General features: G+C 40.9%; 1 protein-coding gene and 1 non-coding gene across 2 annotated transcripts in view; one reads left to right on the forward strand and one right to left on the reverse strand.

The window, feature by feature from the left end:
- Window positions 1–27,239, reverse strand: part of LOC124776847 (kinetochore protein NDC80 homolog) — a 165,908-nt gene that overhangs the window by 15,741 nt on the left and 122,928 nt on the right. The gene's annotated exons all lie outside the window — the stretch shown is intronic.
- Trnap-ugg lies at window positions 12,827–12,898 on the forward strand. The gene has a single exon. It is a non-coding gene; the product is annotated as a tRNA-Pro (tRNA).

Below are 27,239 nucleotides of genomic sequence, written 5' to 3' on the forward strand. Positions count from 1 at the left end.
AGGTGAAGCAAATGGGGGAGAAGTATTTGAGGTTCTGGAGGAATGTGCCTCACCTTTTGCCCCACTCCAAAATTCAACCATCCAGGACTAGTTAAAGACCTTCTCTCCTTCTCCCGGTCCCTACAGTGGAAACACTTTTTTGCCACCAACCCGACCAATCAGACTCAACCAAAGACCAACATTGAACCTTGCTTAACTCAGTTCACTCCTCCATCCAACCGTGATCCACCCCCACTGCCTCCAAACCACCCCCTATTAACTTTCGGGAATTTTTTTTCCTCGAACCTTGGCTCACCATCATTCCCCAAATCCCTCAACATGCATACTAACCTTACATCCGCAGAATGAACTGTAGTCCACCACTAAAAACTGATCCCGATCTTATAATCCTACATGCAGACAAAGGCACCACCACCGTAGTTTTGAACTGCAAGGCTTACATGGCAGAAAGACTCCATCAGCTGTCAGATGCTTCCACCTACTAACCATGCCACAGTGATCCCATTCCAGCAATCCAGCAGGATCTCCAGTCACTACTCAAATCCTTCGGCCCATCCCAGAACCTCTCCCCAGAGTCCATCTCTCTACTTACCCATACCACTCCCTGCACTCCCACCTTCTACATGCTTCCTAAAGTCCATAAACCCAACCATCCAGGATGCCCCATTGCGGCCGGTTACTGTAACCCCACTGAGAGAATCTCTGCTCTCGTAGACCAACACCTTCAGTCTATTACCCGGAACCTACCCTCCGATATAAAAGATACCAACCATTTCCTCAACCGACTCTCCACAGTTCCTCTCCCTTTACACACACAATGCCCTGCTCGTCACTATTGATGCCACCTCCCTGTACACTAACATTCCTAATGCCCATGGCCTTGCTGCTATGGAACACTATTTTACCAGATGCCCTATGGATTCCAAACCAAAAACTTCCTTCCTAGTCTCCATGACCAACTATATCCTCACCCACAATTACTTCTCCTTTGAAGGCATTACCTACAAACAAATCTGCGGTACAGCTATGGGTACCTGCATGGCACCATCCTATGCTAACCTATTCGTGGGCCATCTAGAGGAATCCTTCCCAAAAACCCAGAATCCAAAACCCCTCACCTTGTTCAGATTCACTGATGACATCTTTGCTATCTGGATTGAAGGTGAGAACACCTTATTCAGATTCCTCCAGAACCTCAACAACTTCTCTCCCATTTCCTTCACCTGGTCCTAATCAACCCAAAAAGCCACCCTCCTTGATGTTGACCTCCACCTCAGAGATGGCTACATCAGTACCTCTGCCCATATCAAACCTACTAAGCACTAGCAATACCTCCACTTTGACAACTGCCACCCATTCCATACCAAGAGGTCCCTTCCGTACAGCCTAACCACCCATAGTCGTTGCATCTGCAGTTACAAGCAGTCCCTCTCTAAATATACCGAGGGTCTCACTGAAGCCTTCAATGACCGTAATTATTCTCACATCCTTGTACAAAAACAAATCTCCTGTGTCTTATCTATCCAGTCTCACACCACCTCCCAAAGTCCCACAGTCCGGCCACAGAGCAGCATTCCCCTCGTAACTCAGTACCATCCGGGACTGGAGCAACTGAATTACATTCTCCGCCAGGGTTTTGATTACCTCACGTCGTGCACTGAAACGAGAAATGTTCTGCCCACTATCCTTCCCACCCCTCCTACTGTGGTATTCCGCCGTACACTGAACCTACACAATACACTCACCCATCCTTACACAACCCCTACTCCCAATCCCTTACCTCATGGCTCATATCCCTGTAATAGACCTAGATGCAAGACCTGTCCCATACATCCTCCTACCACCACCTACTCCAGTCCGGCCACTAACGTCACCTATCACATCAAAGGCAGGGCTACTTGTGAAACCAGTCATGTGATTTACAAGCTAAGCTGCAACCACTGTGCTGCATTCTATCTAGGCACGACAACCAACAAGCTATCTGTCCGCATGAATGGCCACCGACAAATTGTGGCCAAGAAACAAGTGGAACACCACCCTGTTGCTGAACACGCTGCCAAACATGATATCCTTCATTTCAATGACGGCTTCACAGCCTGTGCCATATGGATCCTTCACTCCAACACCAGCATTTCTGAATTGTGCAGGTGGGAACTTTCCCTGCAATACATCCTACGCTCCCGTAACCCTACTGGCCTCAACCTTAGTTAGTCACTGTCCTCACCCATCCAGCCCCTTCCATGTTCCCATTCCAGCAATACACAGCTGTCATTTCACCGCCACACCCAGTCTTTTAATTTCTTTTAAATTTTATTTCTCCCCTTTCTGCTACTTACCCTCTTCCCCCTCCCAAATCTTCTCTCCTACCAGCCGTCTCAACTGCAGCACTTCACTGTCTGCCACTCCCACCATACTATCCCTCCCCCTCCCCACCTCCTCCTTACCCCCAACCAGTCGCCACTTCCATCATGAACTAGTGCAGCTGCTCGCAGTGTAGTTTCAGCTCTCTGAGACTGCAGATGTGAGTGCAAGTTGCACTGCTGACAAAGGCCTTAATGGCCGAAAGCTATGATTGTGTGAATTTTTTTATTGTGCCTATCATGATTGAACAGAAAGAGAGGTGTTAACACCATTTTCTTTTGAAGAATAGAAGAAGAAAAAATAGCAAATAAATACAAGAAAAGTAGAAATACACCGAAGGAATAAAATGCAGCAGCTTTTGGACATAGAGTAAAGGTGTCATTATTTCTTCTTATGGTAGTCTGATCAACAAATCATTGACTTGTCTTGGCATTTAGCTAAAAGGTTTTACAGCCCAAATATCAGAAATATAAATAATTCTTATCACTTGCATTCCTGAAAACAGACAGCACAATTTCCTTGCTGAGGGAACTCTACAAAGCATGATAAAATTCAAATATCGAAGAAAATTAGAGTATGGATTTAAAATAAAATGTCATTGAGTTACAAATATTTGACATGGTTGACAGAAGAAAATAATGCACACTACTAAACTTTTACATGAGTACAGGATCAGCACTTTGTAAAGACAGCTTTGTTAAGTAATTCCACTTCCGCTAGTACCTCATCTCCTACCTTTTAACTTGCTTCTGTGAAGTTTGGAAGATAGGAGAGAAGCTATTGGCGGAAGTAAAGATGTGAGGACAGTTCACAAGTTGTGCTGTGGTAGCCCAATTGGTAGAGCACTTACCTGCTAAAGGAGGCAATAGTACCATGTTCAAGTCTCAGTCCGGCACACAGTTTTAATCTGCCAGGAAGTTTTTAACTCTGGACTTAATTTCAACAATATCAGTACTAAGAATTATAGAGAAACCAATAGTGTAATGGAGAATTGGTAATTCAATACTACATCTTTCAATAGTCCATTAGGGCAGTGGAAAATCCAAAGCTGAAATTGTGATCTGGCAACCGTAACACTAACAACAATCCAGGAGACTGTTTTCAATCCTTCAGCAAGGAAACAAATGTGTTTTTGGGATACATCTGAACCACATTTGTTTTGCTGATGACATTATACCATCTGTAGTGCACATGAACTTTAACAGAGAATGGAAGAATTTACTTTTGAAAGTGCATCTGAAAATTGACTACATTAAGACTAAGGTAATGTGTAATCAACATAAAAAAAAAAAAAAAAAAAAAAAAAAAAAAAAAAAAAAAAAAAAAAACCAACCTGTAGAAATCAACAGTAACATTATAAAGTATGTTAATGAGTTTTGTATCTAGACCAGGCATGTCAGGTAACTCGACAGACGGAAAGGATATAAACGGTAGAGTAAAAATGCGTAGGTTTGCTTTCGACAGTGAACAGAGTTTAAAAAATAAGGTTCCTGTTTATAGGAAATGGAACATTTGCAGTCAGTGTGTATCAGCAGTTTCAACTTATGGCAGTGAGACATGAACTTCCAATGAAGAAAAAAAAATGGAATCTGAGGCTTACATAGCTACCATACAAGTTAAAAATTATTAAGAGTAAGAGGAAAATAGGTGGCTCAATGAATAAAATTCAGTGGTAGGTGAAATTATGATTGTAATCACAATCGGTGGAGTTGGGTGGGACATATAGAAGCTAAAGTTTATGGTTGGCAGGCCAATAAAGTTATCTGCTGTATTGCAAGAGAGAAAGAAAGACCGGGATGATGAACTATGAGAAGGTGGGTACATGACATCAGACACCATGCAGGAGTAACACTGATGTGTATAAAACTGAAGACTGTACTGAATGAAAAGGTGTGGATGAGGACTTCAGCAGTAAAGATAAAATGGGTGATTATGAAGCTACTCAGTTCAAGAGACACTGCCATTCCTAAATTCACAGTTACAAAGTTTAATTTCATGCCTCTGCAGACACAGTATATGAACGTATCTGTTCCTAAGATACTCATATATGCACTGCCTTAAAAAAAAGTCAAGCTCCCAGAAGAAAGGCTTGGACGTCAATGAAACAACGGCACGAATCTTAGAACTTGAGTGTAGCCAAATGACAACCTATTGTTTGCTGTACATAAGAAGGGTGGAGACTGTTGAACCATACTAGAGGCGTGAGAGGCAAATCATATTTTTGAACCTGAAAGAGACTGGCCGAAGACACTGAAGAGTTGCTGTATAAGTTTAATGGTGCAAATGTGTTGGAGTCTGCATCTAACTTCAGGGTATCATCAGATGTTACTGGACCAGGAATGTAGACAATACATTGTGTTTCAATACAAACGACAGTTTTATCAATATTGAATTCTCCCTTTTGGGCTTAATGCGGCCCCATCAACATTTATTCAGACACTGGATGAAAGTTTTGGTGAAAAGCTATTCAAACATATCACATAGTATATAGATTACATCCTGATCCCAACCAGTGCATGGAGAGAGCATTTGGCAATGTTAGACAAAATTTTTCAGGAATTTGAAACTGCAGGGTCTGGGCTGAACTTATGAAAATCAGAGTTCAGAAGGCATGAAACAAAATTCTTGGGGCACATAACTACACAAGAACGTATAACAGCAAACGAGGAAATATTGGAGGCACTATGTAGCTTTCCAATGTCTAAGCGCAAGAAGCAGCTTATCAGTTTTTATGGGTTGTGCAGCTTCTACTGCTGTTTCATACGAACCTAGTGGTAAACAACAGATCCTTGCACAGGCTGCTTAAGAAAAATAGCTTGCGGTCATTGGTGGAAGATTGAGGAAGCATTTCAGCAGATTGAAACTGTGTTGATCAATGTGCCGATGCTGTCCCACTCAAATCTTAACAAAACCCTTTTTTAGCCTATGATGGATTAAATTATGGTGTGGGAATGCATCTGTATAAAGCTGACAAAGAATGAGAACTTGATAAAAGCAAAACAATTGCTTTTGGGAGCGGAATGCTGAAAAGCTGTTCACTAAAGTACTCAGCAACAGTAGAAGGAAGTACTGTCAATACTATTTGGGTTCACAAAATTCTGCAATTATCTAGCTGGCCAAACATCTGTGGTGGTAACAGACCACAGGGCTTGGTGGTCCCTCTTAACAAGTAATCTATGACCTTATCTTTGAATTCAAAGTGCAGCACATACCAGGAGGACAGACTTTTGAGCCTGATGCACCCTTGCACTTAGCAGCAAGTCTGAAAAGGCAGAGCGCACAATTGCCGACATTGGATGACAGAATACTTTTCATGCAAGGTGTAGCTTATGTAAGAAAACACACCGCAAGCAAGATGCTGAAAAATATATATCATTGGTGAGAAGTACGGGTATACTGAGAAAGAGAAAATCCAAATGTATTATGTAGTGCATGAAGGGGTATTATATGGAAGAATGAACATAAAGCAGAGTGGAAGCTCTTCATATCAGAATATGCCAGACAATCTCACATGGTATATGCACTTCAGCTGTGGACACTCTGCACCCAAGAAGTGTGTGGAAAAACTGAAACAGGATTGTTATTTTTTATAATACAGCCAAGACCATATGACATTCATAGAGAATGAGTGAAAGTCATCAAAAGAACCAAGACAATTACCATTAAACAGGGACTTTTCACCATGTGTTGCCAAAAGGGCTTAAGCAGACAGTAGATGTCAATTTACAACATCCTTTAACTATGTCAACAGGAGGAGTGCTTCAAATTCTTGCAATGATTGAGATTTTTTCGAATTATGTTAAACTGTACCCAATGAAAAAGGCCACAGGCAGTAAGGTAGCTGAAAGAATGGGAAGGTATTTCTTTGTAAACATATATATGCCGAAACTAGTTATCAGTGACAACCGAAGTCAATTTTATGCAAGAAATGGGGTGATTAAGAGACATAATGTAGAGCCAGTGCATGCTCCATGCCCACTTTGAAGCATATTGAGAACATTACGAAGGAGATAAACAGCATGTGCTGGGTGTACTACCATAATAAACATGGGAAATGGGGTCAGTTAACTGGCAATTTTGAGCATGTGATCAATAATGTACCACACAATTTTACAGGCTAAACACAAGTAGAAATTCTGTTTAACGGGGATCTTAACAGTCTAATTAGAGAAATACTACAGAACTTGGCTGATTAAGAGATGTGGAACAGGGCATCAGTATGGTGGAACAAATAGTAGTCAAGAAGGGTGATACCGGGAAGGTGTGTATAACAATAGCACGGGTGGGCAACCGGCTACAGCCCATGATTGGTTTCAATCCAGCCCATGGAAGAAATTGATCGGAGAGAGTGTAGTGCTTCTATAGTACTCCAACCAGGATGCTTTATTGGATATTTCTCCCAACACTCGACTCACTACACAAGTACTACTTTCTTACAGGCCACATAGCCTGTAAAACCTTTAGTGAGCTCTGCTGTGATGAGCCATTTTGACAATTTCATACAGTGCTAAAAACATATGATACATGCCCATCATTTGCAAAGGTGGAAATGTTGATCAATATTATTGTCAATATATCAATATGATGAATGCGTGAGAGCAAGTACTGTCAATACTAGAAATGTTGATTAACAGTATTTATGCTGACCAAAGTGTTTTCAATATTACTAATACGTACTGAGTGTGTGAGGCCTAGTATTATATGATTATTCGTCATTCTGTTGATCGCATTTTTCGACATTGGCTTCTATACAATACAACCAATATATGCTAAATCTGAGAAATTTAGACATTTAAACTCGTTTATAAAATGAACAAAGATGTGATGGCTTTATTTACTGTTGCAGTATCATCCCATGCCTATGCAATCTGTCATCATATGTATTTTTGAACTAATATTTAAAATATGGTTGCTAATACTGTTTGTGGATAGTAACATACTGAATTTCAGCCAATCAAAAGATCTGCCTATGATCAAATATCACCAAGTTACTCCTAACTGCCTGTCAACTGGCACTGCCTATCTCAGTGCCACATCTTGCTTTCTATTCTTTCTTGTACTATCATTAATAAATAATTCTGGTCCATTTGTGGATATATTACAATACTGCAGCTGTTGAAACTGAAGGTAATTTCTGGCAAATTAGATACAACCAGTTACCTTTATAGTGTTTTATTTTTCCATAAAATTTGAAGATTCCTGGCATCACATCTTCAGATGTCAACATTTATTTACAGGTCATGAACATTATTTTTTTCATCAACAGCATTGCAGAATTCTGCAAGAGAGTTTTTAAGACAGCTACTGTAAAACATTGTAAGTAAACAATGTTCAAGACGTGTAAATAAATGTAAAATCTGAAGATGGAGCAAACATAAAAAGCATGTATGTATGCTTGGAAACACATGTTTTATGGTGTGTTATGTGGATTAATCAGGTTTCTGCCAGTTATTCGCGTCTTTCCTGCATGATATTTCAACTGTGTGACTCACAGTCTTCTTCAGGTGCTGTCTGATACCAATTCCAGAGTGGAATGAGTCCGGTATTTATGCCTACTTTTGCTAGGCGTTATTCTGTGGTCTGTGTTGTGTCTGGCGTTCTGTCCGTGGTGTGCGCCGACCAATAGCAACGGCCGTAGCAATCTCTTCTATCCGTGGCTGTTCCGAATGCTGTGCGCGTACTTTGTGGTTATTATCCATTGTCAATATAGCTGAATTAAGTTCTGAATGGAGTCCAAGCTGTGCTAGACGTGTTATCTTCCGAGTGTTGTCATTGGAGTCCTTCTGTGAATTAGGACATTCTGTTACCGTGCTGTGTCGTGTTAGGCGTTCCGTTCGAAGTTCATGCCCCCTCAGGAGCGGCTGCAGCATTATTTTCAGGCCGATTGTGTTCAAATCGTTGCTCGATTCTTGGAAGAGCGTCCTCAGATACTTTGCCTGTTGGCTGAGGTCGCATTTCACTTATGTCCTTAGTTACATGTACTGGGCCGTCATCTCTAATTTCATCCTTATACTTGTGCCGCTTGGGATTTGGGTGTTGTCTACATTGCGTCTTCAGAAGATCGAGTGCTGGGTTCCAGGCCGAGCTCAACTGGAAACCGGTATCCCGGTTCATGAGATTCTCTGCAACCTTAATCTCAATAGGTTCTTTGATGATGCTGTCCCAGTATCTCGATGTTTGTGTTAAAATTTTGGCATCATTATACTTCATAGAATGATTGAGTTCTAAACAATGTTCGGTAATCGCTGGTTTGGTTGCCTGTCTCAGTCTTGTGTGCCTTTGGTGCTCTTTCACCTGACGTCAACTGTCCTGGTCGTCTGGCCGATGTATGCCATATCACATTCGCATGGTACGTGATAAACGCCCGGTTTCTGTAGACGCAGGTCATCCTTCACGCTCCCTAGCAGAGCCTTAATCTTGGTGGGTGGACGGAACACGCTTTTAATGTTATGTCTGCAGAGAATTCTGCTGATTTTCGCAGATACTGGCCCAACGAATGTGCAACTTTTTGCATTTCTTCTTGTATCTCTTCAGGAACCTCTTGTGGGGAAACAGGATGCAGCAGCTTTTGAAGATCTCAGGGTGAGTAGAACACGGATTGTAGATGTTCTATTTCCGTCGCCAAATTATCTGGGTCTGAAAAGAATTCATGCCCAGTGAACCAGTGATCTGAGTATACCGTTTTTTTTTTTTTGTGCCAGGTGGTGCCAACTGCTGGCCTGCAGGTACAAGTTGGTGTGAGTGTGTTTACGGTACACACCGTGACAGAAGGTACCATTTCGCTTCCTCCTAACTAGTACATCTAGGAAAAGGAGTAGCCCTTCCTTCTCCAGTTCCATGGTGAATTTAATGTTAGGGTGGCGTGAGTTTAGGTGGTCCAAGAAAACATCGAACTTTTCCCTCCCGTGGGGCCATATGACAATGGTGTCATCCACGTATCTAAAAAAACCATTTCGGTTGATTTGAGGCCGATGTGAGTGCTTCTTCTTCAAATCTTTCCATAAAGAGATTGACCACCACCGGTGAGACTGGGCTGCCCATTGCTACACCTTCCGTTTGTTCGTAGAATTGACCCCCATACAGGAAGTACGTCGATGTCAGTATGTGTCTGAATAAGTCCAGGAGCACACCATAGAGCTTTTCTCCGATGAGCTCAACTGAATCTTTCAGTGGTACACAGGTGAACAGGGAGACTATGCAGAAACTGACCATAATGTCAGAGTTCAAGACCTGTAGCTGTCAGATCCGGATAATTTGGCAATCTTCTGAAGACGCAACATAGACAACATTCAGATCCCAAGGGACACAAGTATAAGGATGGAATGAGAGATGACAGCCCAGTACATGTAGCCAAGGATGTATGTGAAATGGCACCTCAGACAACAGACAAAGTATCTGAGGACGCTCTTCCGAGTCTCGAGCGACGATTTGAACACAATCGGTCTGAAAATGATGCTGCAGCCGCTCCTGGGAGAGGGGTGGGGCGTGGGGGTGGGGGGTGGGGGGGAAGAACTTCGGACGGAACGCCTAACATGACACAGCACGGTAACAGAACATCCTAATTCACAGAAGGACTCAAATGACGACAATTGGAAGATAAAACATCTAGCACAGCTTGGACGCCATTCAGAACTTAATTCAGCTATACTGACAATGGATAATAACCACAAAGTACGCACACAGCATTCGGAACAGCTACGGCTAGAAGAAAATGCTACAGCCATTGCTATTGGTCGGCGCACACTGCGGACAGAGTGCCAGACGCGGCGCGGACCGCAGAGGAAACGCCTAGCACTACGTAGGCATAAATACCGGACTCGTTCCACACTGGAATTGGTATCAGACAGCACCTGAAGAAGACTGCGAGCCACACAGTTGAAATATCATGCAGGAAAGACGCAAATAACTGGCAGAAACCCGATTAATCAACATGACAACGCCTCGCCAGGAAAGCTTGAAGAATTACTTAAGGTGTGTTTTTGGGGAGGGGTGCCACTCATATTGGTGTTGTTGATGTTTGGTTCATGGGGTGCTCAACTGCGCAGTCATCAGCGCCCGTAGAATGTCCCAATCTTTACACAGTGATGATGATGATGATGATGAAATGATGGGAACAACACAAACACCCAGTCTCTGGGCAGAGTAAATCCCCAACCCAGCTGGAAATCAAACACAGGACCTCGTGATCCAGAGGCAGCAATGCTAGCCACTAGGACAAGAGCTGCGGACTCATATTGGTGTGTTACTTCAAAGATATGTCACAGACGTTATAGTTTTAAATTTATGCAAGAGCACAGCTGTCATGTCACGTGACAAGGTTGCCCATGAGCTTAAATACGAGGGCCGTTCAGAAAGTAACCTCCGGTTGATTTAAAAAAATACACCAAGTTAAATAAAAATATTTTAATATATACATCTTACAACTACATCTTTGCACTATTTTTCTACATAGTCTCCATAGCGATTGAGGCACTTATCGTATCTCTTCACAAGCTTTGAAATTCCTTCTGCATAAAAATCACCCGCTTGTGCCTGGAGCCAGCCTGTGACCGCATCTTTGAGCTCTTCGTCGTCATCAAACCGCTGTGACCAGAGCCATTTCTTCAAATGCATGAAGAGGTGATAATCACTTGGCGCCAGGTCTGGCTGTAAGGTGGATGGTTGATAACGTCCCACTTGAAGGACTCAAGAAGGGCCGTTGTTCTGCGAGCAGAGTGAGGACGGGCGTTATCGTGCAAAAAAACGATACCGGAAGTCAGCATACCACGGCGTTTGTTCTGTATAGCCTGTCGTAACTTTTTTATTGTTTCACAGTACACGCCTTGATTAATGGTCGTACCACGTTCCATGAATTCAACCAACAACACCCCTTTGGCATCCCAAAACACCGTTGCCATCAGTTTTCTGGCAGAAAAATCTTGCGAGGCTTTTCTTGGTTTGCTAGGCGAATTTGAATGTGCCCACATCTTTGATTGTTCTTTTGTTTCAGGGTTTACGTACTTAATCCAGGTTTCGTCACCGGTCACGATTCTGTTTAACAATGGTTCTCCTTCGTCCTCATAACGTGACAGAAAGTCTAATGCAGAGGCCATTCTTTGAGTTTTGTGGTGGTCGGTAAGAATTTTGGGCACCCATCGTGCACAGAACTTACGGTAACCCAATCTTGCTGTCACTGTCTCGTACAAGAGAGTCTTAGAAATCTGTGGAAAACCAGTAGACAACTCCGACATTGAGAAACGTCGATTTTCACGAACTTTTGCATCAACTGTCTGAACGAGTTCGTCAGTCACCAATGATGGTCTACCACTCCTCTCTTCATCATGAACGTTTTCTCGTCCACTTTTAAATAAACGTACACATTCAGGGACAACTCCTTCACTCATAACTCTTGGTCCGTACACGGCACAAAGCTCACGATGAATGGCTGCTGCAGAATATCCTTTGGCTGTAAAAAACCTTATGACAGCACGCACTTCACATTTGGCGGGGTTTTCTATTGCAGCACACATTTCAAACTGCCACAAAAACTAAACTAGCGCAGGTACGACGTTCACTCGACCACGGCTTGATGCCGACTGACCTGTTGAGTGCGTGAACGCACAGATGGCGTCGCTACTCCCCCCACAACCCGCACTGTGACCAATCGGAGGTTACTTTCTGAACCGCCCTCGTATGTATGTGAATCAGGCCTGTGGGTCACTTATGGTTGCTTGGTGTATAGGAAGGAAGACTTCTTGTAGTTAGGACACACATTCAATCTAATAAGGCTAACTATAAAGTTAAGAAATTTAATGATGTCTATGAAGGTTGTTATAAGGTTACTGAAATTAGGCACCTGAAGACCCCGAAACTGGAAAATATATGAACTGGAAAAATGTATGGAAGAAAACAAATCAAGAATATCTAAATATAAGTACTAGAGAAGAAGAGGCAGGAGAAGATGGTTAGAATGTCAACCGTGAAGGGATGGAATGTTGTACAGGCCAGCAAGAAGACTGTGCCACCCATGAAAGAAATGAGCTCTTCAATTCTGTGAACAGTTATTAATTCAGTGTTTCTACTGCCTGTTATTGTGTAGTATCTGCAGCTCATGGCCTAGTGGCTATCAGCAGTATTACCACACTCCTGCACTTTGGTATGGTGGATGCTTTGTGCTGGAAGGAGCCTAGCTATGAAAACAGCTATGGACACAGAGTACTGTCGAAAACTGCGTGCTGACACAGAACGCTACGTAGTGGGCGGATAGTGCGTGACACGATAACATTTGCACTTCACACGGTCGAAATACTGTCACACAACTCAAGCAGCTCTTTCAGCATTCACATACACTGGTGTTCAGCACAGCTCATGTTGTAGGTGTCGGATTAAGAAACCTCTTTGAGAATATGGTCCAGATTGGATGCTGCAACTAGCAAGTGCGGCAAGGTCTCAGTAGATAGCGGGGTGCAGACCTGCTTCATCGTGCGGCCTGTTGGTCTAGGGGCATGATTCCTGCTTTGGGTGCAGGAGGTCCTGGGATCAAATCCCGGACAGGCCCTACTTTTCACTTTCGCGACAACCAAGCACTACGATAAACTTGTGAGTCTCTGAAAGTAAGCCATGCAACAGGACAAACTGCATGTCGGGCCACCGGCCCATGAGACTGGCAAGTGCGTCACGTGGAATCAATCTACATGGTAGGATTAAGCCGTCTTCGCTTACTTATATCTATATGTAGGCACGTACAACGATTCTATTCATTTCCCAGGAACTAGTACATCGCATGCACGTTTGTTAAATGTATGCGCATGCAGCACCCAAAACGGAGAGATGTCTTGCCTGCTGGGAGAAACAGCTGAGGTTGTCTTCTTGCAGTTGAACCCCCTTACGTTCCATTATTAATCCTAGCAGCAAAAGCATAAGCATTTGGAGCGTTCCGCATTCACGTGTGGACTGCTATTAACAATTTGGTCTAGATTGGATTATTACTAACAATTTTTTTTTTGTGTGTGTGTATGGACACTGACCTATGCTGTTTACACGTCCTCCGAATTGCTGTGGCAGCAGATGATTGTGAACTATGGTACGACGCAGTTTTCCTCCACCTTGCTACATTCCTGCTACAGAGAGTTGAGACAATGGAACTCAAGATACACTTTGATGTACCTGACCTTGATACACTAGAAGGCTGTCCAGCAGTCTTGTTTTCATTTTACACCAGTCTTCCAGGCAGCTGGGAGGTCAATGGCACTGCCCACACAGCTGACATCCAAAATAGCACCAGCTACACCAGGGAGAGCACATGCTGTGTCTCAGTAAAGTGCCCACATCAACACATATAACGTGCACGCTAGACGATGAGATCTCAACCGGTAGCAGCTGTCAAAATCAGCTGTTTACAACCATCTGTCGTCAAGTGTGCATGTGCTTTGAAGTGTCATGTGACCAAAGAAAAACTTGCTCAAAACTGAATTGCATGGGACTGAAATAATTTTCCACATTGGAGAAATTTCTGGATTACACGAAGCAGAAGCGGAGAGTGAGCATGTCAATTTTTGTGGTCCTCCGTTCAGTAGTGTGGTTGCGTTTCAAGATAGATAAAAATCTCCAGCAGCGCTACGCCATCAAATTCTGCGTGAGTTGGCAGCAAGTGATGACTTCGAATGTAGTCATCTGGACTACATGAAATGTTTTGAATTTGAATTAATTTCACGATATTGCTGCTGCATTTTCTTGAGACCTGTTCATCACCTCCAAACCCTGCCTTGTTGAAGCACTTGGTGACAGTTTTTCACTTACTGTGAAGCCCATCCAATTACTTGCATCTAGAGCAGAAACTGAATGTGCAAAGCAAATGCACTTTCAGTGAGAATTTAGATTAAAACATGCCTATAATGGGACCTGAAAATGTAAATAATTCCTTTGTCTGTGGCTCTTTGTGTTTGATGGAATCTGGAGGGAAACAAGCCAATTTAATGTTTGATAACTTGACTTTCGGTGGCATGTTTAGAAGAAAGAGAATTTGGCAATTTCCTTTTTTTTTCATTTTGATACTGAAAGAGCCCAGCCACTCTTCCATAAGACCACTCACCACCCGTGCTCCTTTATTGCTTCGTCATGTGGCTAGAAGCTTACCGATGTCTATGTTTTTGAAATAACAGGTTTCTGCAGCCTTTCCTAAGTTTCATTGGTACTGAACACTTCTTTTGGGTCACAATTCGCATTTGGTTTGTGAAGTATTGTCTTCCATGATGTTGCTACACTTTCCTACACATCCTTAGCTTCCCCATCACTCTACACAATGTTGTGTCTAGCTTTGAGACTGTTTAGCTATCATGTGGATGCCTCCGTATTCCCAAGCTCTTTAGCGACTTCCAGAGCCTCACGCAGTGACCGGGATTCAGACAAACTTGTTTTGCCCTCATACTTACGAACAATTCCCAAACTATCCTGTTAATTTCTTCATTTCCCATCTTCTGCGCCTTTCTTTTCACTTGCTTGTTCCCATTCATCCATTCAGTCCACATCTTAACCTTGTTTCTTAAAATTTCTGTAATTCCTTTGTCACTACATTTGAAATGCAACAAAGGTGTGATCAAAAATTGCAGGACTGAATCTCTGTAGGGCGAATGGAGCAGTGGAGGGGGTTTGGACGACCTGGGCTTGATAGTAGGGAGCCTTCCGGAGAGACCGATATTTCTTCCAGTCGCCTGCTGGGAAGTAGAGTGTGAGCACGTCAATTTTTGTGGTCCTCCGTTCAGTAATGTGGCTGCATTTCAAGATGGATAAAAATCTCTAGCAGTGCTACGCCATCAAATTCTGTGTGAAACTTGGGAAAACTGCGATGGAGACCCTCGGAATGATTAAGGATGCCTACGTGGATGCTGTCCTGAGCCACTCAACAGTGTTCGAGAAGCACAAGCTATTTCTGAAGGGGTGGGAGCTTGTCGTAGATGACCAGCATGCCGTCACCTATCAACTTCAAGGATTGCTGAAAATATGGCCAAAGTGAAGGTGCTCCTGGATTCCATCCAGCACTTAAACATTCATCTGATGGTTGAGGAGTTGGGAATTTTGTACAATCAATAAAAAAAAAAAATTGTTACTGATGATTTGGAAATGCGAAAGGTGTGTGTCAGGTTTGTGTCAAAAATTCTGAGTGATGAACAAAAACTGAATCGTGTGCAAATTTCTAAGGAAAATCTGAACTGTGTCCAAGAAAACCCAAATTTTCTTCACAATGTGATTACTGGTGACAAATTGGGGAGTTTTGAGTATGACCTGAAGACCAAATGTCAGATTGCTGAGTTTCACACCGCCAACCCCTCGTGTCCGAAAAAAGCCAAAATGAGCAAGTCAAGGGTAAAAATCATGCTCATCTGCTTTTTTGACCGTTGTGGTATGGTTTGCCGGGAGTTTGCGCCCCCTGGACAAACTGTGAATGCTAAATTTTACATGGAAGTGTGGCCAGACATCACTGCATGTTGGAAGCTGCTCCACGATAATGCGCCGTGCTGCTGCGTGCTGTGGCTGTTGGAACACCTGGCCAAGCACAGGGTTGCCACGTTCCCTCACCCTCCCTACAGTCCAGATCTGTCACCGGAGGACTTCTTCCTCTTCTCAGTTCAAGCGGGACTTCAAGGGACACCGATTCGGCTCCATAGAAGATGTCCAAAACGCCATGATAGTGTCTCTGAAGAAGATCTCGAAAAGTGAGTTCCAGAAGGCGTATGTGCAGTGGGAATCCAGTTATATGCATTGTGCCAAAGCATAAGGGTGCTACTTGAAGGAGAACTAAAGATTTTGAAACGTAACAGCCCATTAAGACCCACTTAAAATGAATAACAGACATGTACTAATATCATAGTGTACTAGCTGTTCCAGAGTAAATATACAATTGTATACGTATTTTCAATTTTTTATGTCAATTTTAATTGTTAATTAATCAAATAATCATTTTAACAATGCCAAGGATTGTTCGGGATTGTTAAGAAAGTATAAATAGTTACAGCCATGTTGGCAAAGGGAGTCAGTACTTTGAGTGTATTTAGACAGAAAGCTTGTAGCTTGTTGACCATGATTTATTTCATTGTTTTAAGTATGGTACAACGTATTTCAGATTTGTCAAGATGCTTTTAATTAATTTGAGATTATAATAAATGTTCAGTGGAAACAATATATGGGATTAATTACTTAAAAATAACTTTATAGGTTTTCTTCCAGTAACTGTCTCCAGGACTTCTGCTGAGACAGATTGCCAGATCTGATAAGTAAAATGACGCATAGAATGTTATAATTTGTAGCAGTTAGTTCAATAAAAAAATTGAAATTAATTCAGTCCCACTACTTGTTGATCACACCCTGTATTTCCTGCACAGAGAGTTTGTCTTTCTCACTCATATATATTAGAGATAGCAGGGCAGGGGTAGGGGATGGTAAAGTACTGCTTGTGAGAGCATGCAGGGATGTGGTGGAGAGAAGGTAAGGCTGCTTTCAACCTTTAGAAACATATGGTTGTAAATTCAGGTATAGGATTGAGAGGATGTGGAGTGCGCCTTATATTTTTATTACATTATTTTTATGACGACTTATGAGCAGGTAGCCATTATTAAGTTTTTTGTTAGTGAGTAGTGACTGGTTTTTCTGGGCATCTTTGCTGTTGGGTCAAAACTTTTGTAATATATTTTCTATTTCTTTTTGGATTTTTTTTTTTTAAAACAGTCTAGTGCGAGGTTGTAATGTGCACTATTATCAATAACAGTATGATGTAACAAATCATTCCTCTTACACATCACTGGTTTTTTCGGAACTGAAAGTGACTTTTTCCATTGGGGACATCGTTATGCTATTTCATGTTTGACAATGTGCAAGTGCTACTGGTCTCATGCTGTAATGAGAAGACAGAGTCATTGTCTGGGCTTCATGCAGAACTCTCATGTGCAGTAAGTTGCATCAAAATTATTTGACATTTTGCTGATGTGGTGAAACATGAGTTTGGAAGTTTACCATGCACAGAAAGGGCAACATGAGTAATTATTTTGTTTATTCACAAATGGTATTTGTAATTATACACACAATCAGTGGACCAAACAGTATTGTCATCCTTGGTCACTAGAAACTGGTGGTGGGATACTTTATTACTTCTAAGTTTGTAAAGGTTACCATGGACTGTATTGTAAAAACAATACGGCAAGGTTCTGTGTGTAGGTGGAATAAAGTTGACTGTTAAAAGAAGCATGGTTGAGTGTAGGCATTGTTAGGAAATGTGTCATCTACAAAATCAATAAACTAAGAAAAATGATGTGTACTTTCATCCACTCAATGCAATATTTTTCCACCTTAATACGAACAATTTTAATATTCCTGAAGTGAAGAGACAAATATTCATTTTTGCAATACAGTCAAATTTTGCAATAAAGCATGCATTTTCTGTTAACCTCCTTTACGCAAGTCTGATCACTACAAACTAAACTGCTGAGATGAAGCATAACCAAAAAAATATAGGGGACGGAAAGATAAGAAGCTCTATGCTATCTTTCATATCTGTTATGCAGAAGTTGCTATTTCTTTAAAAGTTTCTTTACAGTGACCAATAGAAGCTATCGAAATGTGGTGTTACAGAAGAATGCTGAAGGTTAGATCACATAACTAATGAGGAGGTATTGAATAGAATTGGGGAGAAGAGATATTTGTGGCACAACTTGACTAGAAGAAGGGATCGGTTGGTAGGACATATTCTGAGGCATCAGGGGATCACCAATTTAGTATTGGAGGGCAGCACAGAGGGTAAAAATCATAGAGGGAGACCAAGAGATGAATACACTAAACAGATTCAGAATGATGTAGGTTGCAGTAGGTACTGGGAGATGATGAAGTTTGCACAGGATAGATTAGCATGGAGAGCTGCATCAAACTAGTCTCTGGGCTGAAGACCACAACAACACAGTGACCATAATCCATGGGGAGTCCCTCCTAGCATGAATTGTTCTACTAGGTACATATCTATCCAGACCACGGTCAACTATTCTCCTGAACTCTTGAGCCACTGTTGTTCTACCTGCTACTGTCCAGATGTGTTTTGAGTTTCACTTGATGAAGTAAAACAACTGGGTCTTTATCTAGCTTACTGAACTTGTATGATTAGTAAACTACAAAGCATAGCTAATATAAGTGGTAAGATTTACAACTGACTCATTGCCACTGATAACAGTTTCTATACAGATACCTTCAATGAGGTCAGGTCTTTTGTTGCCATTAGATGTAATGTATTTCCATCATGAGCAGTCTTCCAAGCTATCTGCTCTATGTGGTTTTCAGAAAAGACCATTAATGCTGTCTTGCAGGTTGTCCTGGCAAGCCTACCACTTACTAAACTACACTGTGCCCAAAATTAAAGCAACAAACAGAAATTTTGAAAGGTTGTGTTTGTTTTGCCACAAAACAGTATAAACAGGTGATGGTAGAGTAGAAACAATGTAAAGAATACAAAATGTAAATAGCTGCTATATGCATAACAGTAGACAAGATGTGCCTAGTTTTTTCCCAACTTAATGCATTAACATACATTCTGACACCTGGTTAATGTGTTCAGTATGGGGTGTGACCACCTCTGGCAGCAAAACAGGCCCTACAACAATGGGGAATGTTGTGAATGATGTCATCAGTTTCAAGTTGAGGCAATAACACCCACTCTTCCTGCAGAAGTGCTCAAAACTCATGGAGAGTAGTTAGTGGATGCGGATGTGATGCAACCTGTCACCCTAGTGCATCCCAGACATGCTTTAATGGGATTCAATTCGGGAGACTGAGCAGACCATGCCATGTGTGCAACATTTTCCGTTTCCAAGAAAACAGCCACGTGTTCTCTATGAGGTCGAGAATTATTGTCCATCAATATGAAGTCTGGGGCCACACGACCTCGCAACATCACACATGAGGTCCCAAGATCCTGTCACAATATCTGACAACAGTTAAACTTTGCCAATTCACATGTACAACTCATGATGAGATGTGCGAGTGGTCCACGGTCCACATAATCTCTGCCCACACCATTAGGGATCCTCCTCGATAACAGTCTCTTTTCACAATGCTTGGGTTCTGAAATCTTGTTCCATGTTTCTTCCAGATGCAAATGCTTAGAGAATCACTCTCCAGACCAAATCGGGCCTCTTCTGTTAAAAGAAAACACAAAAGAAAACATTGCATTGAAACAAGCGTTCAGTTCATAGTGCTGTGGAATGTGGAAAAAACTGCAAATTGGCATTCATAAGAAGAAGAACAACACTAAAAAATGCAAAAGGAGCGTAATATGTAAGAAATTGTGCACGCAACCTGCCACTGATGATGCCTTGCAGAAAATTAAGGCGAAACGCGTATGGCACTAAAATTGTGTTTTATTCAGTTACTGTCAGATGGTCCATAAGTAAAAAAATTATCAGTATACCGTAATAACACTGGCCCCCTGTTTGACGTCCAGGTTGTATGTTGACGACTCCACTTTAGATGTTCCCTTCTGTGAAGACACATCAAAGGTACACATACAGCAGGTCTCCGACAAAGGCAAGTCTGCCGAAGCCTTCTGCCACTGTTTGTCTCAATACAACATGTCCAGTGGATGCTATGAGGTCAGATATCAGTTGCCATGCAGTACTAATGCAATATAATGATTATAAAGAATCTGCCTCGATTGCAAATAGAAACTGGATGTTGACCTAGGTTTCGGCGCAGATAACCACGCCTTCTTCAGAACACACTAAAACTACAAACTGCCTACAGAGACATGGTCCAACATTAATACAGAATGCCCAAAAGGGCAAAAGACTCACATAAAATGTAAAATAAACAGTATGTGTGAACCGTGTCAATAGCTGTACTTAGCTCAAACGTCAGAAGTGTGCTTCCTCACCCCAGTCAACATTCAGTAGGCTGCGCGCTCTCAGGTAAACCTTTGCCTCTTTAGGCAGTTTGTATTTTTAGAGTGTTCCGAAGAAGGCACCGAAACCTAGGTCAACATCCGGTTTCTATTTGCAATCGAGGCAGATTCTTTATAATCATTGAAATTCACGATTGCTGATGCGCTGCAATGTTAAAAGTTCTCAGTACTAGTGCAGTACAGTTGTGCCTTTACAGCCAAATAACACTCCTCTCTTTTTGATATCACACAGGGCCGGCCCTGCCCTGGTCTTCGGGATACTGTTTTGGTCTCTTATAAATTGTCGCCATATCTGAGAAACAACAGAATGATTCACATTAAGCCATTGGGACACATCTGTTTGCGGTTTGCCCCCTGCCCCCTCCTAGATCTAGATTTGTTGCGCATGCGCGAATCTGGCAGCTTAGGCGCGCCAGTAAAATTTTTCCGGGTTGCATCTGGCTGCTTGCTGCTATTGCTTATACAGCTAACTGCCACACTTCTGTAGCCAGAAGCAGGAGAAGGTACTACTGATACATGACTCAACTGTGCATGCGCATGAGCCTGCTCACAACTGCTCAAAATAATCTAATGTAAGCATTTGTGACATCACACTCATCGGAGGCAATTTGACATTATGTTGCATAGCCTTCCTAAAGCATTTGAGACATTTTGCTGTTGGCAGATGCCTGTATGAGCACTGTTTTTTGTTGTTGTATATGGAGCATTTCCTTTGCAACTGAAGTTTGATTTTCGTTTTTTCTCTTGTTTATGTTTTATTACAGCAGTTTAGTTTGCAGTAGCGAGATACAGTAATATCCTTCATTAGAGAATTTGTTCTTACCAGTCAAAGTTACAAAAATTTAATTGAAAACTAAAACAGTGAAAATTCCTGGCATTCTAAAAAATTCCTGGATTTTTCCCGATTTGCTCCCAGATGAAAAAATTCCCAGGTTTTTCCCGGATTTCCCGAGTCGTATAAACCCTGTAGTACCACCCAGACAAGTTGTTAGGTTAATCATAGTGTATAAGCTAGTAGAATTGCTTGAGAGATGCACATGTGTGCAAGTGAACAAGCAGTACGCACTGCTGAAGCTAAAATGAAAGTGGGACATGTGCAGTGAGAAAGCAAAAACATAATATAAATTATTTTGATATTTCTGTATCTTACTGTGTATTGTTCCTGTCTGTTTTGAGCAATGCATGGTTTACAAGATATGGGATCTCGTTAGCCCAGAATGTGATGCAAACAGGTACTTGCGATAGTGGTACTAGATACCATCAGTACTTGTGATGAATACCACACTCCAGCAGATCAGTAGAAGATAAATATCTATTATTGCACCAAATGTATCAAATTGGTTTTGTAAAATGAAGTATTAACAAATGCTGCTCAAGTTGTAGCATTATCATGATTCAAGTCAAGTGAATGTTGTGTATCTAAACTATTCATATTTATTGGCATGGCTATGTGACTTTTTAGCAGTTACTGCAGAGAGCAATAAAAGACTTCTCAATACATGTATGATTAATTTAAAATGGTAAGAAACAGTAAAGTGTTTCTTTTTATAGTGATAGCTCATTTGTATTGAAGAATACAATGAAAAGACACATATTAATAATAATTACAGATCTCCAACACGCCACATGTGAAGTAGAACCACAACTTCATCTCTAATGAAAGAACAATAATTGATGGAGACTTCTTAATGCAATCTATTGCCAGTACTCCATTTCTTTCATTAATTATAACAACTGATAATTGGAGAAATATGAAATGAAATAACATCACATGCAATATATTGAAGTTAGTACATAACGTGACAACAAACATTACATCAACTGTAGGTAGCGATTGGGGGGGGGGAATAGACTACATTACACAAAAAAAAGTAAGACATTTAAACCTTTAAATGTGCACAACACCCATGGCCTGATCATTCTCAGTGGGTTCGATAGATCCATTCACAGCATTTTATGGCTTGTAGCTAAGGGGAATGACTAATTTCAGGCTAGCGGGTGTTACAACACTACTAATTAATGCTTTCTCCACTAGCTTGTACCTCTCATCAGTCAATATATTGTATTTTATGAAATGTGTAAAAGCTTTTCTGGTTAGACATGGGATTTTATTGTCTGTATCTTGGACAGAACATAACTTCTCTAATTATCTGGAGCCTGCTGAAGACTTGCCCTCATAACTGGTGCATTATTCCATATTTTTGTGGCAAATTAACAAGTAAGAACACAAGTGTTATCAGCACAATACAGCAAAACAGAAAAAAGCTCCCCAACTTGTAAATGAAGAAGGGTGAATATGTAAAAGTGGTCAGAAACAAGCAGATGTTTATGAAATGAAAGGTCAAGAGAGAGAGAGAGAGAGAGAGAGAGAGAGAGAGAGAGAACATGGAGGGCAGCATATTCCATGATTATGCAGCTAAAGTAGTAAGAATGGCAATGTACAAAAGGTCAGAGTTGTCATGGATTATAACAAGAATATGGGTGGTGTGGACATTGATGACTCCAGTTGCAGACCTACCACACAGCCATGAGCAGACTAAAAAGAAATGTTATCAGATAACACAGGCCAACGATATTAAAAAAAACTTTTTTTACTTGATGGCTGATCTTTATAGATTTTTATTAGCTGAATCCAAATCTAGCCTTAGTTATTTTATATCACCCCTAGTTTTTGAGCAATATGGTTTTTATTATATAGTATAAAAATCCTTTGTTATACGGTAAATGGGGAAATTAATGAAACGCGTTGTTACAATGTAAGCATGGTTTGTATTTACAGTAGGCTACTTAAAACAATGACGTATGTTAATAGAGGTTTCACTTGTCAGCTGGAATTGGTTTGTATTTTCTTTCTCTTTTTTCTTTGAAGCTTCTTGTGTAACTTTTTCTAGATGAGTCGCTTGCTGAACTTCTCGGCAAAATGACCAACAGTAGCCCCCCACCATGTTGGTGTTCTTTCTATATATGTATATGATGGTTCCAACTGCCAATAAGTTCTTTTCTTTTAAACTAGAGCCAAGCAGTTCAGCTTATTCTTTCGTTAAGCCCAGATCGCAAACCAAATTGTTAAGCTCGGTCTGAGTACACAATTTGGGCTTTAGACTTTCTGTATTACAATGGAATTCATCAACATCTGGTTCATTTAAGTCAGATTGTACAACAGAAAATACTTATGTTGGAATAGAATTAAAATCATCTGGTGGTTCAGGAACCGGCAAATCTACACCATGCCCTACTGGTTGGATGGCGGACAGAAGGTTAGGGTAGCTTATTACCTTCTTGTTTTTTGAATTATGACCAGTAATATCAGCACTGCAAAAGTAGCAATTATCGGAATAATTTCTTGGCTCACTCCATATCATGGGAACAGCATATCTAAAGGCTTTTTTCTCCTTTTTTGACCATTTTCTAAGATCTTTAACACACACATAACATACCTATGCGGCACCCAAGATTTATCTTTGTCACCGAGTTTAGATCCAAAGTATGATAGATAAACATTTTTCACAAAGTCTGTAAGGTTTATTTGGTGTTTCATAATCACAAACTCACCACAAATATAACAAAAACTGTCAGCAGAGTTTTTACAACCATGATCAAACACTGTACTGAGCACATGTACAGGAAATGGGAAAGTGAGGTTAGGTTGACAGTAAACAGAACACCATCTGTTAACACAAAAACAGAATCGACCCTTCTTTTGCGGGCAAATGTTTTTCAGCAGTGCTACCAAATGTCATCTACATTCATTACAGCTCCTTTTTAAATTATTTTAACTATATAAAAGCTGTTAAATTCTTTTAAAAATCGCTTAATTTAATAAATTCAACTGTAAAATGTGAAGAAATGGTGGGTGATACAGTTTTTTAAGTATAATATTTGGATTTCCCCATCCTAAAAAAACATAATAAGAAGGTATTTTCAGCAAAAAAATTTTTCATCGTTGGTCCAATTTATTGGATACTTTATGCTTCACTGCATACATTCTGTACAAAAAACCATGATAGCAAAAAACTTTGAATTCATGATTCATCTTGGAGAAGAATTGGCTGTATGCATTTTGCAACAAGGATCAGCAACTGGATGACCACTTCTGGTGGCACCAAAAGCAAATCATCCTACAACAAGGCATTTTTCAGGGTTTTTGACAAGGAAAAATAAGAAAAAGATCAAGAAGGAGATGAGGAGTATGTACAAGTACAAGCCTTCAAAATAAGATATCTTATTGGTGTGGAGAATGTGGAGTTACTCTGAGCAGCACCATGTTTTAAAATATTACACACAGAAAACAATCTGTAATTATGTTTCAATAAAGTTCAGTTTTCTCATGTAATATATTCTATTCATTCTTAATCGACTTTCTTTTTGGTTCATTAACAAAAACCAGCAAAAACATGTGTGAAGAGTGAAAAGGGCATATGATGTGACCATGCCAGCCAGCCTTGGGGGGAATTACCCACTGGGGTAGAGGAGTGCGTGAAAAATATCCACTTAAGGCGTTATTACAAGTAAAGCAAAGCTGAGATCAACTTGGTTTGACAACAGATGTGCTTTAGTGAGCATGGTGTTACTGGAGGTGGTATGTCATTTCTTTCCTCTGACCCAGCTAGTTTTAGGGAGGGCATACGTACCACTGAACCCCATCTTTAAACATTCAATTAAAAAACATAAATGGGCACCTTATTTATAACATTTGATCGACTTTGTTGTCACACATGTATAAATTTTTGCTTACCCTATTTACATCTTCACTTAACTACTGCAACCTACTTCTATTTGAATTTGCTTGCTGTTGTCAAATGTGACTGTCTATAATTTCTACATTCCCTGTCCCCCAATCAAATTGACATTCCCTGATGCTCTACATCTTTATCTACTTATATTCGCTGCAAACCACTTAAGTGCAGTGCAGAATGTACTTCCCACTATAAGGGCTTTCTCCTATTCCATTCATGTATGGGTAACAGGAAAGGAATGGTTGCTCAAATCTCTCGGTGTGTGCTGTTATTAATCTAATGCGGTCTTCAAGATTCCTAAGTGAGATTCATCAAAAAATTGGTTGTAGAAACTTTACAAGCAGTTTTCATGGGATAATTTGCATCTATTTTCAAGTTTTTGTATCTCTTCAATATCCCCTGTTAGTCCTATTTGGCATTGGTTCCACACACTTTAGCAATATTCTAAGGGGGGGGGGGGGGGGGCACACAGATGTTTTGTATGCAAACTCTTTAGTAGACTGATTGCATAAGCTACAGTCTGCCACCTGCTTCACCTATGATTAAGACTATGTGATCGTTCCATTTCATGCTCCAACAAATTGTTAAGCCCAAGCATTTGTTATGTGTTGACTGATATTATAGTCATAGGATACAGTGTTTTTTTCATTTCGGCAAGTGCACAATTTTACATTTGTCAACAATTAAAGCATGTTGTCAATCCTTGCACCATTTGGAAATCTTATCAAGATATAACTGAATATTTGTGCAGCTTCTTTCATGCATTATTTCATAGTAGATAACTGCGAAAAGCCTGAGGTTGCTATTAAAATTGCTATGTCATTATCATACAACATGAAAAGCAAGGGTGCCAAACAATTACCTTGGGTACACTTGAAGTTACTTCTGCATGTGACATTGACTCTCCAGCCAAGATAACTTGCTGCATCCTCCCTACCAAAATATCCTCAATCCAGTCCTGAATTTCACTTGATACCCCTTACTTTGATAAGCGTATCTGTAGTACTGAGTCAAATACTTTTTGGAAATTAAGGAATACTGCATATAGTTTACTGCCTTGATCAATGGCTTTCAGTATTTAATGCGAGGAAAGTGCGAGCTGGGTTTCGTATGAACTATGTTTTCAGAATCCATGCTGATTGGCACAGAGCGGGTCATTCTGTTTGAGATACCTCATTACAAATGAGGTAAGAATATGTTCCAAGATTCTACAACAAATGGATGTCAAGGATATTGGGGAGCAGTTTTGTGGAACACTTCTGCTGCCCTTTTAGTAGAACAACAGGCCACAGTTTTTTCTTTGCGGGATCTATGGTAGATTACATTCACAGAGGGGCTAACGTAGCTACAAATTCTCTATAGAATCTGATAGATGCCACTGAGCCCTTGAGCTTCATTCAGTTTTAACAAGTTCAGCTGTTCAACACCACTGACGCTAATATCCATTTTACCAATCTTCTCAGAGGCACAAGAATTAAATTATGGCAATACTCCTGGGTTTTCTTTCATAAAGGAACATTTGAAAACAGAGTAAGCTTCTGCTTTGTTAATCTCAATTCCATTTCCTGCCTTGTCCATGAGTGATGGTACAACAACTTTGGTGCTACTAGCAGCCTCCACATGTGACCAGAATTTCTGTGGGTTTCTGAAAGACCACTGAACAAACTTTTACTGTCTTGACAACCAAAGATGTTTCGTCTCCCTGTCAGAACTTCTTTTAGTTATTTTGTCACTTTTGTATATGGCTGGACACCAGGAAAAACTTATGTAAACAAATTTCTCTTATTCAGAAACGCTTAAAATGCTAATGCCAGTCTGCAAGTCAAGCGGGGTGGCAGAGTGGTTCTAGGCGCTACGGTCTGGAACCACGCGACCGCTACGGTCGCAGGTTCGAATCCTGCCTCGGGCATGGATGTGTGTGATGTCCTTACGTTAGTTAGGTTTAAGTAGTTTTAAGTTCTAGGGGACTGATGACCTCAGAAATCAAGTCCCATGGTGCTCAGAGCCATTTGAACCAGTCTGCATTTCACATACTCTCTACTTTGGCTATCGTCAGATTTTCATTGCCCACATGACAAAACTCATCTACTACTTTATTCCCTAATCTAATTCCCACACTATTGGCTGTTTTAATTGCACTACATTCAGCCATGCTTTTTTTTCCTTTGTGTCATTCACCTTACACTCACTTTTCAAAACAGAAATTGTGTAACATCAAGGACAGAATACAA

This window comes from Schistocerca piceifrons, chromosome 2, assembly GCF_021461385.2.
Source record: "Schistocerca piceifrons isolate TAMUIC-IGC-003096 chromosome 2, iqSchPice1.1, whole genome shotgun sequence".
Lineage (NCBI taxonomy): Eukaryota > Metazoa > Arthropoda > Insecta > Orthoptera > Acrididae > Schistocerca > Schistocerca piceifrons.